Source organism: Choloepus didactylus, chromosome X (assembly GCF_015220235.1).
Source record: "Choloepus didactylus isolate mChoDid1 chromosome X, mChoDid1.pri, whole genome shotgun sequence".
NCBI lineage: Eukaryota > Metazoa > Chordata > Mammalia > Pilosa > Megalonychidae > Choloepus > Choloepus didactylus.
The window spans coordinates 29,574,793-29,588,175 of NC_051334.1; the positions used below are offsets into that span (position 1 = coordinate 29,574,793).

The 13,383-nt window shown below is 37.9% G+C and overlaps 1 protein-coding gene across 1 annotated transcript in view; it reads right to left on the bottom strand.

Annotated features, from left to right (window-relative positions):
- Positions 1–7,558: 7,558 nt before the first annotated feature.
- The window catches only part of TASL (TLR adaptor interacting with endolysosomal SLC15A4), a 301,857-nt gene continuing 296,032 nt past the window's right edge, over positions 7,559–13,383 (bottom strand). The window contains exons 4-6 of the transcript XR_005214476.1: positions 9,450–9,510; positions 7,941–8,055; positions 7,559–7,619 (exon numbers count right to left, since the gene is read on the bottom strand). The gene's annotated coding sequence lies outside the window, so the exon portion shown is untranslated. The remainder of the gene's footprint in view (positions 7,620–7,940; positions 8,056–9,449; positions 9,511–13,383) is intronic.

Consider the following 13,383-nt stretch of genomic DNA (forward strand, 5'->3'; position numbering starts at 1 on the left):
GCAGTATTCCCACAAGAAACATGGCTTTTTATGCTCAGTCATCTATGTTCAGAAGCATGTTCTTGGCGTGATTTTTGTTATAGGTCTCTCCAGCTCTCTCAGTAGTGGCATTTCCAAAGATACAATGTTAATCTTGCATAAAGGAGACTTTTCACAAATACCTGTAACCATTGCCATTGATGAGACAAGGGAAGGTCCCAACCAGATGTGTAACTTGCTCTTTTCTGGCAGGAAAGGAAATTCTTGTACTTACATTCAGGAGACTTGGGCTACAATCTCAGGTTGCCTTTAATTACCTGTGTGACTTTGTTTCATTCATTTTTAGTGGGTTCAGTTCCCATATTGCTATCTATATATTAAGGGAATTTGATTAGGTGTTATCCACCTCTAAACTCCAACCCTAAGAATTCAAAGTAGTGTGATATTCTTCAATTAATCCTACAAACTCAAGCACAAGATTTTGTTTGGCAAAGAAATTGGATATGGTTTTTACCTCCTGATTATGTCTTATTCTTAGAGAAAGCTAAAGATTTCCTATTGATGCTTGTTTCATTTTTTTCCTTAGGTAGACCATATGCTGCTAGTTCCACATAGAAAATTACCTTAAACTAAAAATATTTCAAATATCCTTTTGGTCTTATATATTTCATTGGTTAGGAAGAACATCTTAATGGAGCTGAAACTGGTTTACAAGGATGCCCAGTCTGAATATGTCACCGTGGGCAGTTATTCATTAGAGCACTGCTACTCAAAGTATGGTTCACAGACCAGTAGCACAGACATCACATGGAAGTTTTTTGGGAATGCAGATTTACAAGCCCCCATCCCAGATCCAATAAGTCAGAAACTCTAGGGGTAGGACCCAGAAATCTGAGTTTTGAAAAGCTTTTTGGGTGATTCCTATTCACACTTAACTTTGAGAACCTCTGACCCTCAAAATTATTGCTTCAGATCACTGTACATAGTGATCTTCCATCTTAGTACACTATATCCAAAACTTGTTTCTAAATTTGATTTTGAATCAACTTAGAAACAGAAGATTTGGCTTCACCTAAGGCTCTTCCCCAAAGGGTTTTGAGCTAAATGTGCCGGATTTAGCTGCTGACACTTAATCCATGCCAAACAGATTATGTCTGGTAGCAACAGCTGAATCAATAAACCTTGATTTACTTTCATCTGGCTCAGAAGAAAAATCATGTCTTCACTGGATAGCTTGTATAAGTAAGCTTGCCTATTTGTTTTATTTATCAGTTATTTTTAACAGCAATGAATTTCAAAACTTCCTATATTTTATTTCCTAATCATTTTATTGTGTTTGTTTCTCAAAGAAGAAAATCCCTTTACACTACAAAGAAAAAAATTGATATTTGAATAATGTTTTACAATTTCTACAGTGTCTTCATGTGCACTTGCTCATTTAATTCTCATGGGAGCCTTGTGAAGTACAGTGTTGCTTTCCTCATAGCATTCTGGATACTTTTAAGTGAGGCCAGATGGCTGAAGATGTAGATGTAACAAGTTAGGGCTAAGAGAAGTTGATGGGCAGAGGGAATGACCCCCATGCCAACCCATTCACAATGGGGTTCACAGTCCAATTTAAGCCAGGCATCAATGCCCAAGATTTCTGGTGGAGGTAACATGACAAAGCCAACTGGACCAGTTTGAGCAGTCAATGTGAAGTGTTGGAGGAGATACCAAAAGAAGAGCCCAAACATGCTGAATAAATTACCAGAAGCCCGATGGGAAGATTAGGCCTCATGACTTGACAACTGTAGACTCAGAGCTGGGAACTGAGAAATGGAATCTTGGGAATCATTTATTCATTCATTCAACAAACTGAGTTCCAATTCTATGCCAGGCATTGTGTTCCTCTCTGGAAATACATTAGAGAGCAAAAGCACAGGAGGTCCTTGCAACTTAGGGGCTTTCAATCTTGTGGGAGAGGTAGATATTAATGAAACAATTATGCCAATTGATGTATAATCACAAATGGAGATAAATGCTCAGGGAAAAAAATGAATCATGCTTTTGTGAAAGAGGATCTGACCTAGTTGGGAGAAGGAAGACTTTTGGGGAAGGGACTCTAGCCAAGAGCTAAAGGATAAGTAGGTGTCAGCTAAGCCAACATTTTCCAAAATAATATTTATTCTCTACCTCATCCTTTTGTAATATGATTATTAATATGACTGTGTAATATATTAGCATAGCTATACATGTGTACACTTTATAATGAATATACATATATTTAGGGTGATGATTTAGGCCCATCCTTATCATTTTCAAGGTCCAGGGCATAATGGGGATGAAATTATTTAATAGGGCCATGTATGGGTGGGTGGAGATAGAGGACAAAACATGTATTATGACTTTCATATTTTTGCCTATTAGGAAAGCTGAATCAGCTTCAATGCCAAGTAGCAAAGACTGTTCTCACTAAAGGAATTTAACAACCCTTTCCCATCTCCACAACACACACAAGAATGCTAAACCTGCAGAGAAAAATGCCCCTTGATTGCTCAATATAGAGACAGAACTGCAGCCCTCTATTAGTTATCTATTACTGAATAACAAGTTATTCAAAAACTTAGTCACTTAAAACAACATTTATTTTCTCATAGTTTCCATGGGTCAGAAATCTGGGCATGGCTTAGCCAGGGTCCCTAACTTTGGGTATCTCACAAGGCTCAGCCGGGAAGGACCTGCTTCCTACTTCACTCTGTTGGTGGCAGGATTCACTTCTTGTGGGCTTTTGAGCCGAGGCCTCAGTCCCTCATGAACTATTGGCTGAAGGCTTTCCTTGGTTCCTTGCCACCCAGGCCTCTTCATAGAGCATTTCACAACATGGCAACTTGCTTCATCAGAGCAAGCAAGTGAGAGAGCAAGAGAGAGTGTCAGGGAAAGAGAGAGATCCAACAAGATGGATCACAGTGTTTTGTATCCTCATCACAGAACTGACATTTCATCATTTTTGTGGTAGTCTGTTCATTAGAAGCCAAGTCACTAGGTCCAGCCCACACTCAAGGGGAGGAATACCAGGAGGCAGGGGTCATTGGGAGCCCGTCAGAAGATATCTGCCACAAGTCCCAAGCAATACTTGAAAAACTCCAACACAAATGAAGTAGTTAGTGCAATAAATCTTCCATTTGCCTTATCGGATAAACATTACCAGCAAATGATTACTCCAAAGCCTATTCTTAAATTTCTTCATTTGCTGTTTATACATGCATACTATATTCCATACATTGTTCTCATTCTATAGCCCTGAATCCTGGCTATCCTCATTTCCTAAGACTCCCCTCACTCACTGCTTGGCTAGCCACACTAGTAGCCTGCCCTGCCTCAGGGCCTCACCCCCTCTATCTAGAACATACTTCTCCAGAAATAGGCCTGACTGTCCCCTCACTTCACTCAGGTCTCTGTTCAAATGCCACATCCTCAAAAGAGGCCCTCCTTGAAAACCATATCTTCACCCACTCTTCACTCTCCTTTACCCTGCTTCATGTTTTTTCCTAATACTTATCACTACTTGACATTCGATAATGTACCTCTCATGAGTCTGCTTATTGTCTGTCTCTCCCAACAAAAATGTACTTTTGGTCATAATTTCCAGAGCCTAGAGTGGTACCTGGCACAAAGAAAGTACTCAATAATTAATAGTCAAAATGGTGAAGGAATACTTTTTAACACAGAGAGAAAAACTGTATTTCATATTTATGTTTGTACCACTTTTCTAAGATGATACATATCCATCTGGGCTTGTTAGGAATCCAGCCATCAATTTTTTCCCAATTAGAAAATGAATTATGAGAAATGGGAATGTTTTCAAGGGCTTCTTTTGGAAAAGAAGCTGACCTTTACCAAATTGAATTCTATTAACAGAATGTACTTTTGGCCTTTGCCAATAAATTTACATTCATTGAAAAAGGAAAAAGACCTTTAGAAAATACTATATCCAGAAAATTATTGAATTCCTGATATTTTCCTTTGTAATGATTTTCTGTGTGGGCATTGTTGTGCATTTGTTTACTTGCTTTCAGCATGAAAAGAACTATTGAAATGTAAAAGCTTATTGTCAAGACAGTTTTTGGTGGTTTCAAACATTCCATTTTATACTGAGAATTCACTCTGCTGAAACAAAAAGAATTGAAAGCTTATTCAAGACCTATCTTACATGAATGAATGGCAAAAAATTTCCTTAGGTGGAAAACCTATGAATGCTTTATTTGGCCTGATTAATCCAAGTCAATCTTTTAGGGAGTGTAATTATATATTAATCAAGAGTTGTGTGCAAACTACTGTCATGTACTATGAGGAGCATGAAGGTAAGTAAGCCCCATGCACAGGTGGATGGGCTGTAGTATAAAGTATAGTTAAGAATGCATTCTCTTAAGCTAAGCCTACTTATAATTATGCCTAAGAGTCACCCCCAGAGAACCTCTTTTGTTGCTCAGATGTGGCCTCTCTCTCCCAGCCAACTCTGACAATAAACTCACTACACTCCCCCCTACTCCCCACAGGACATGACTCCCAGGGGTGTAAGTCTCCCTGGTAACATGGAACATGACTCCCAGGGATGAGCCTGGCCCTGGTATCATGGGATTGAGAAAGCTTCTTGACCAAAAGAGGTAAAAGAAATGAAACAAATTAAAGTTTCAGTGGCTAAGAGATTTCAAATAGAGTCCAGAGGTCATTCTGGGGGTTATTCTTATGCACTATATATTCCTTTTTAGTTTCTAGTGTATTAAAATAGCTAGAAGGAAACACCTGAATCTGTTGAACTGTAATCCAGTAGCCTTGATTCTTGAAGATGATTCCATAACTATATAGCTTTTATCGTGTGACCATGTGATTGTGAAAACCTTGTGACTGACACTCCCTTTACCATCAGTGTATGGGCAGATGAGTAATAAAATAAAGACAAAAATAAATAAATAACGGGGCGGGGATAAAGGGTATGGGATGTTTTGGGTGTTCTTTTTATTTTTATTATTTTCTTGGAGGAATGAAAATGTTCTAAAATTGATTGTGGTAATGAATGCACAACTATATGATGACACTGTGAGTCACTGATTGTATACTTTGAATGGATTATATGGTGTGTGAATAGATCTCAATAAAATTATATTTTAAAAAAAGAGATTGAAGTGTTTGCAGTGAGCTCAATAAAATTATATTTACTAGAAAAAAAAGAAGGAGAATGCATTCTCTGGGGTTAAACCTCTTATGTGACTCCAACATATCCTTTGGTAGTTTCCAGTTTGGGGCAAATATGAATAATGTTGTTGTGGGCATTGTCAGACATGTCTCTTGGTGCACATATAAACACATTTCTGTTCAATAATGCCTAAGAAAGGAAATGCTGGGTCAATAGAATAAAGTGGGAAAACACATGATATCTAAGTAAGTGCAGTGAAAGTATTTTTAAATAATGACTAAGATCACAACAGGCAGAGTTGCAGTATATGTATGTCTCCAGGCATGGGTAATCATTATCTACATGGCCTCAGAGGAACTGCACAAAGCAGACCTGGCCACAGAGGTTAAGAAAATTGCCTAATAACTACATTCATTCAAGAAATATTTATAGACTTCCTATTAAGTGCCTGGCATTGTGTTAGGCTAAGGATCCAATGATAAATAAAATATAGTCTATTCCAATTTGCTTACAGCCCAGCCCAGAGGTTTTCTAAGAGGCCTTTGGAAATGCATAGGGAATGTTTTAGTTGCCACAATGAATAGACAGAAGCTTTCCCATTGAGAAATACTAACCAATCTAAAATCAGTAAGTGACAAAATAAAGAACTGCCTGACTCCAATCTGATACTCTTTCTAACCTATAACACTGTCTAAGGGGTAATAACAAATTAATTTTACAAAGTTATTAATGATTTTAAGTGGGGCAGTGATGTTACAAACAAAATAAAAAACAAAAACAAAATCATAACAAAAACAAAGCAAAACAAAAACAAAATCATAATGCCAGGGTGAATTCTTAGAGAAATTTAATATAGCAAAGGAAAAATGTGAGAGAAGCAAAGAAAGGATTATAAGAAAATAAAATGAGACAGAAGTGAAAATCCATGCTATTTTTAAAAGGAAGATTTAAAGAGAGGAGCATTTGAAAATATCAAGAAGACACTATTAATCGACTTTCACACCAGATGAAATGTAAGAAAAATGAGACAGAGAAAAATACCCACAAGATGATAAACAGATGTCAAAAAGAGAGTAGGAAGATTGAGTGTACTTGGTTTAGAACCAATTTGAATATCATGAGTTTGGAATTTTGATGTAATCTTAGAAGTTGCTAGGTTTCTGGTTTCAAGTTTCTAATTTTTAGAGGAAAAAATTATTGAGGTCTCTCTGAAAAAAGCAGGAGTCTGAGTAATGTTTAGACATGCAATATTTGGAAAAAGCATAATTTTTAAAACTCAAATTATTCAGTAATATATGAATTTCATACTTGAGAAAAAGGATCCCACAGAATATGTATAGGGTCTACCTAAAATTTATAATAAATCCAAAATAAAATTTGGACAGCACAGAAAGGGCATGAAATCTATCAACAGAGGCCTTTAGGCTGGATATTGGTTCTAACACTAGGAACTTGTGAAATCCCTGAGGAAGGAACTCGCTCTGCCTAAGCATCTACTTTGTTGTCTCTGAAATAGGCATAGCGTTTCTGAAAGCTGTTATTTTTAAATGGATTCAACAACTGTTGTCCTTATTCATAAAGTGGGGGTGTTGACATTATTGCTTAAATTTAGGGGGAAAATAGGCAAAAACCATTATATCTGCCACTCCTAAAGCTCCTGACCCCCCAGTCTCTATCTTCAGCTACTTAAATGGAATTTCCTAAGGCAATGATTTCCTTATTTGCTGAGGAAAGAAATGTAATGAAGCACAAATCCAAAATTCCCCTTACTGATCCCTCAGGCTCTTTGTATTGTCTATGCCCTTCATCGTCCACAAGTATGCAGTTTATTTGGACTGTGGAAAATGTCTCCATGATGTGTCATAAAAGTTGCTGAGTTCCCACTTTTACTCTCTATTAATTGTTGAAAGCTTCCACAAAGGTTGATTTTTTTGGTTGCATGAGTCTGTATGAGAATTTCTGTATAATACATTTCCTAAAAAATGGAATTCACTTTTATATACCATTGGTGGAAATATAAATTGGTACAACCTTTCTGATATATATTGCAATTCGGAACATATATCAAAATTTAAAGGCACATGCTTTTTGGCCCCACAATTCTAGTTCTAGAAATTAGTCCTACAGTTCACACATGCAAGAAAATGAATGCTCGAGAATGTTTGTTGCAGCATTTATTTAATAGTAAGAGAACAAACAAGATACGTGTTCATTCTCAGAGGACTGGTCAAATCAATTATGGTACATCCTTAGAATGGAATATCTGGTAGTCTTTGAAAAGAATGAGGTAGAGCCAAATGTAATGGCAAGGAAAGAGATAAAGACACAATATTTTTTTCAATTCAAATTTATTGAGCTATATTCACATACCATACAATCACCCACAGTGTACAATCACTTGTTCACAGTACCATTATATAGTTGTGCATTCATTCCCACAATCAATTTTTGAACATTTTCATTCCTGCAAAAAAAATAAGAATAAAGATAAATATCAAAGCAAAAAAGAACACCCAAAACATCCCTTCCCCCCCATCCCATTATTCATTTACTTTTTGTTCCCATTTGTCTACTCATCTGTTCATACACTGGATAAAGGGAATGTGAGCCACAAGGTTTTCACAATCACATGGTCACACACTGTAAGCTATATAGTTATACAATCATCTTCAAGAATCAAGGCTACTGGGCTGCAGTTCAACAGTATTTCTTTCTAGCTATTCCAATACACTAAAAACTTAAAAGGGATATCTATATAATGCATAAGAATAACCTCCAGAATGACCTCTTGACTCCATTTGAAATCTCTCAGCCACTGAAACTTCATTTTGTTTCATTCTCGTCTCCCTTTGGGTCCAGAAGTCTTTTTCAATCCCTTGATGCTGGGTCCAGGTTCATCACTGGGAGTCAAGACATAATATTTTTAAAGCAGATTACAGAATAGTATATGTAGTATATATTTAGATAAGTATCTATATATCTATTTATTTACTTATATGTGCAATGGATAACATTCATTATCAATAGCTCTATTTGGGGTTAGGATATGTGGGAGACTATCAGTGTCTACTTCATGTGCTTACATATTGTTTGAATATTTAATAAAAAGATCACATGGCCTCTATGATATTAAAAAGGGCCCCTCCTTTTTGAAAAAAAAATTTTCTTTAAGGATCATTGTTCCAATTTGTCATGGCCACTTAAAAATGTATCTTGTTTTACAATTGCATATAAATCAGAAACACTGACAGGTATCCTCCTTGGTCCAGATCATCAGCTTAGATTTATTCACAAGTTTCAGTCCACCCTCACTGGCTTCCTTTCAGTCAACTGTCATTGACTCCTTGGAGCATTGTGACACCATCCTGGCTCAAATCCCTCCTCCTCCCCACTGCACCCAACTTCCTGATGCTCCTTACACAAAAAGTCTTAACTCCATTCACCCACTGTTGCTACATGACTGGCTTGATTCAGGAGCCCACACTTTTCTACTCCCCTTTGGACCCAATACTTATCCAAATGACATGAACATAAATAGATCAAATAGCTAAAGTCCCACACTGTGGCACAGACATGTAATGCTTATCAAATATCCATGTTTTCACCTATATTTCCCAGACACCTTGCTGTTAGGCTGAGTCAAAACTGACTGGTTTTGGGCAATGGACTGTGAGCAGAGGTGGTCATTTATGCACTAAGGCAATGAAAAGTTGCTATAGGCCCCTCCAGCATTTTCTTCTTCTCTTTAGATGATCTAAGACAGCAAGAAGGCAACAGACTGGATTCCTGGCTTAGTACCTGGAAAGGAGCTGCCATGGAATGTTATGACCTGCGGTAGGAAATTTAACTTAAGTCTCTGAGATTTGGGGGTTAAATTGTTGTCTGTCCTATCTCAAACATACCTTAACAACACAGTTGGTATAATACCACAGCCTTGTTTGCCTACATGGTAATTGGATTACTCATTCATTTTTTTTAAATATTTATTTTGTCCCATACAGAGGTAGCAATTTGGTGGCCCAAAGATTGTAGCCAGTCAGCATGTTTTATTTGCACTGCACATTGTTTTTAAAAATGTTTGAATTGGTCTCCAATCTTTAAAAAGTACCTAAAAATGCCTCCATATTCTTGATTTCTTTTAAAAAATGGGAAACCCTGGCAACACTGAGCTGATATTCTTACATGACAGCAATTAGGAAAAGCTGAATAATAGTAGTGCCCTTTAAACAGGGCATCAGCTCCCAGGTTGCCACAGTCCCCATCAATCCCTACCATTGTCACTCATTTATATTACCTGCCCTTTGTAGGCTTTTGAGTTTGCAAGTTCTGGTGAATGCCATCCTCCGTGCTTGACCCTGGGAATAAATACAATATTATGGAAAACAGATATGATTCCTGTAACTGAATATCCTCCATCTGCCCCACCATATCCACTGTGAACCTTTCTTAACCACAAACTTTCTTGCCTTCTGGCTTCTCATCGGGTTTAGCTGATGGGGGGGTGCAGGCGGGGATCAGAAGTGTGTGGCAGTAAGGTAGAAAAGTGAGATCAAGGTATATCTTCCTCTGACTCTCTCCCTATAGAGCCACCCTTCAAGCCTGAAGAAGGTAATAGTACCAAGGTACTAATAAAACCTTGGGGTGCTGCATTATCCTTTCCTTTCCTTTCATACCCCCACCCAACTGTTTTGTAAAGCATCCCTTTATTAAATCCTTCTCAAATTACCCAATTTGAGAGTTCCATCTTTTTCCTGTTGTAATCCTGACTAATACAGTCCCTGAACTTGCAGAATTTATAGGATTGACAAAAGTTTTCCTGAAAGGCCCATCTGAGGTTACAAGTAACTTCCTTTACCTTTCTTGTTTTAACCTTTGCCTTTTCCTTCTCATTCTTCTCCCCTACTTTCTACTCATTTTTCTTGCACTTATCATTAAACTGGCCTATTCACTCAAGTCAGTATATTTCCCTCAGACATATTTATTTAGCACTCAACTGCTTTTTCATTAGTTTTGTTGCCTAGAGCTTCAGTGTGCCTTGTAACACAAAAGTAGCAATTAGTTATCAGGTATGACCCAAGTAATTTATTGCTAAAATGATTAAGATATTAAATTTTAAGAATTGCATTAGAATTCACTTGGCAAACTGAATCCACTCTCTTGAGAGACAGACTTAATATAGATACTAAAATTCTACATGACAAACTCCTACAACTCAACAACAAAAAGACCAAAAAAGTACAATTAAAAACTGGGCAAATGACCTAAACAAGCATTTCTCCAAAGTAGATATACAGATGGTGAATAAGTACATGAAAAGATGCTCAATATCATTAGTCATTAGGAAAATGCAGATCATAACCACAATGAGATACCACTTCACACTGAATAGGATGATTATTTAAAAGGAAAATAAGTGTTGGTGAGGAATTCTCTGTTCCAGTGTGCTAAAGCTGCTGTTATGCAAATTACTAGAAATGGATCAGCTTTTATAAAGGGGATTTATTAGATACAAATTTACAGTTTTAAGGCCATAAAAGTGTCCAAATTAAGGCATCAACAAGAAGATACTTTCAGTGGAGGAAGGTTGATGGCTTCTGGAACACCTCTGTCAGCTGAGAAGGCACGTGGCTGGTGTCTGTTGGGCCTTTGCTCCTGGGTTCTGGTTTCAAAATGGCTTTCTCCAAAACATCTCTGGGTTTCTGTCTCTCTTAGCTCCTCTCAGCTGTCTGCTTGGTTCTCCTGGGGCGTTTCTCTCTAAGCAGCTGGGAGTCCTCTCTTAGCTTCTCTGCAGCAAACTCCGGGCTTTGTCTCTTATCTTAACATCTCCAAACTTCCTTCCATCTGCATCTCCCAGCGTCTCCAAGCATCTGGGTCTGTGTCGGCTCTTAGCTTCTCCCAGGGGCAAACTCTGAATTACGTATCTTAGCTTCTCTCCAAAATATCTCTCTCCACTTCTCTGAGCTCCTTTCTCCATGAGCTCTCTTAAAGGATTCCAGTGACCTAATTAAGACCCATCCTGACTGGGCAGGGTCAAACCTCCATGGAAATGATCTAATCAAAGGATCTCACCCACAGTTGGGTGGATCACATCTCCATGGAAACAACCTAATCCAAAGGTCCCACCCTAATCAAAAGACTAATAAGTCTGCCCCCACAAGATTGCATTAAAAAACATGGCTTTTGTGGGGGACATAATAGATTCAAACCAGCACACCCTCATACATTGCTGGTGGGAATATACAATGGTGCAGCTGCTGCAGAAAACACTTTGGCAGTTCCTCAAAAAGTTAAACATAGAATTACCATATGACCTAACAATTATACACCGAGGTATATACACCAAAGAATTGAAAACAGGCCCTCAAACAGATACTTGAACACCAATGTTCATAGCAACATTATTCACAGTAGCCAAAAGGAGAAACAACCCATGTCCATCAACAGATGAATGGCTACAGAAAACAAGGTATATTCATAAAATAGAATATTACTCAGCTGTGAAAAGGAATGAAATTCTGATACATAATACGACATTGATGAAACTTGAAAACATAATGCTGGGTGAAATAAACTAGATGTAAAAGGGAAAATATTATATGACCTCACTTATATGAAATACCGAGAATAAGCAAATTCATAGACATTGTAGAAGACAGGTTACCAGGGGCCAGTTGGGGTGGGGAGTGGGGTAAATAAGGAGCTATTGCTTGATGGCTGCAGAGTTTCTTGGAAATATGGTTTCCAAGATTCCACCCTTGGGATATAAGGGAGAGCTTAGAAGAGCATAGTGTATATGCCAGCAAAAATAGTATGCATATATGATATATTTTCTTATAAATACAGGAAGGAATTCAAGCTTATACCTGTAATAACAGCATTCTCCTGCATTTGCATGCCAATGTTTCCTGAATGGGGAGAGAATGGTGTGATGTTATAGTGAGCTGGAAATCCACACCAGAGTATGTTTATTCACTGGACTGTTGTTGACACACAAAAAAATTGTTGAGAAGAATTAGACTAGAGTATCTGGAACTATCTTAAAATTTTCTATCCCAGCTCCATAGCAGTGTGGAAAGTACCAGGTCCTTGATACATGTTAATCAAATCAAATAAAAGGCAATGATCAAACTTTAAGGATGAGAGTGCAAGCTCTGTTTACCATTCCTTGAAGAGTATCTGGGGGCTTTGGTAATGAGATCATTTTACTTTTAGGCTGGACAGGAATATATTTGACATCCTGCCAAAATATGGAGCTCCAGATTAATCTTAATTTACTCTCTTGACTAAACTTAACTAATTGATTTCTTCTACATACTTCAGAGCAATTTTTCACTTGTATTTTGTATGCAATCATACCCTCTCAGCCACCACCCTTAGTGTTGGCTGTATTCAATAATAATCAAACGAGTTCTTCACTTATGATGTGACAGGAACTTAATCAGTCATTTTCAGGTCTACACTACCCTCCTGGCTTCTGAGAGGCAGTAGAGGGTACAGCTTAATTTCATTCTTTTCCCTTTCAAATGGGTATTCAGAAATTTAAATATTACATTTATGTTATCCATGTTTTGAGTATGACCCTTCCATACATCAGTTTAAATAGTTGTTTTCAGGTCCATATTACCCTCATTCTAGAGGTAGTAGGGAACAGAGGTTAAGCACATAGGGGCTGGCTGGCTTGAAACCCTTTGGGTTCAAAATCTGGCTTAACCACTACTAGCCATGTGACCATGAGCAAATTCTTCAATCCTTCTTTGCCTCAGTTTCTTCCCCTGTTAATAATAATAGTACCTATCTCCTATAGCTGCTGTGATGATTAAATGACATAATATATGTCATGTACAGAGAACTGTGCCAACCACACCACCACAGCACACTGGGACATAGGACCCTGGGCCTTACTATCAGCATCGCTGTGACTATGGCCCTCAACATGGCTGCCACTGCTGTTGCTTTGCTGTGCCACCTGCTGCTCATCTGCAAAATGTAGTCTAAGTTGTGCCTGCTGTTGTGTATCTGCTCTGGATTGAAACTCTGGGAAGAGTACACCTAACTGACTGCATTGAGGTCATATGCCTATATCCTGGCTACAGTGGCTGTTGGAAAATTAAGTAGCTGGCATTTTTTACTTTTCTACTGGGAGATAGGCCCCACTTCCTTTTCATAAGATTCAAAAAAAAAAAAAGGTCTCCAAGAATAAGGAGTGGATCAGAACCCAGGCAGCCTAA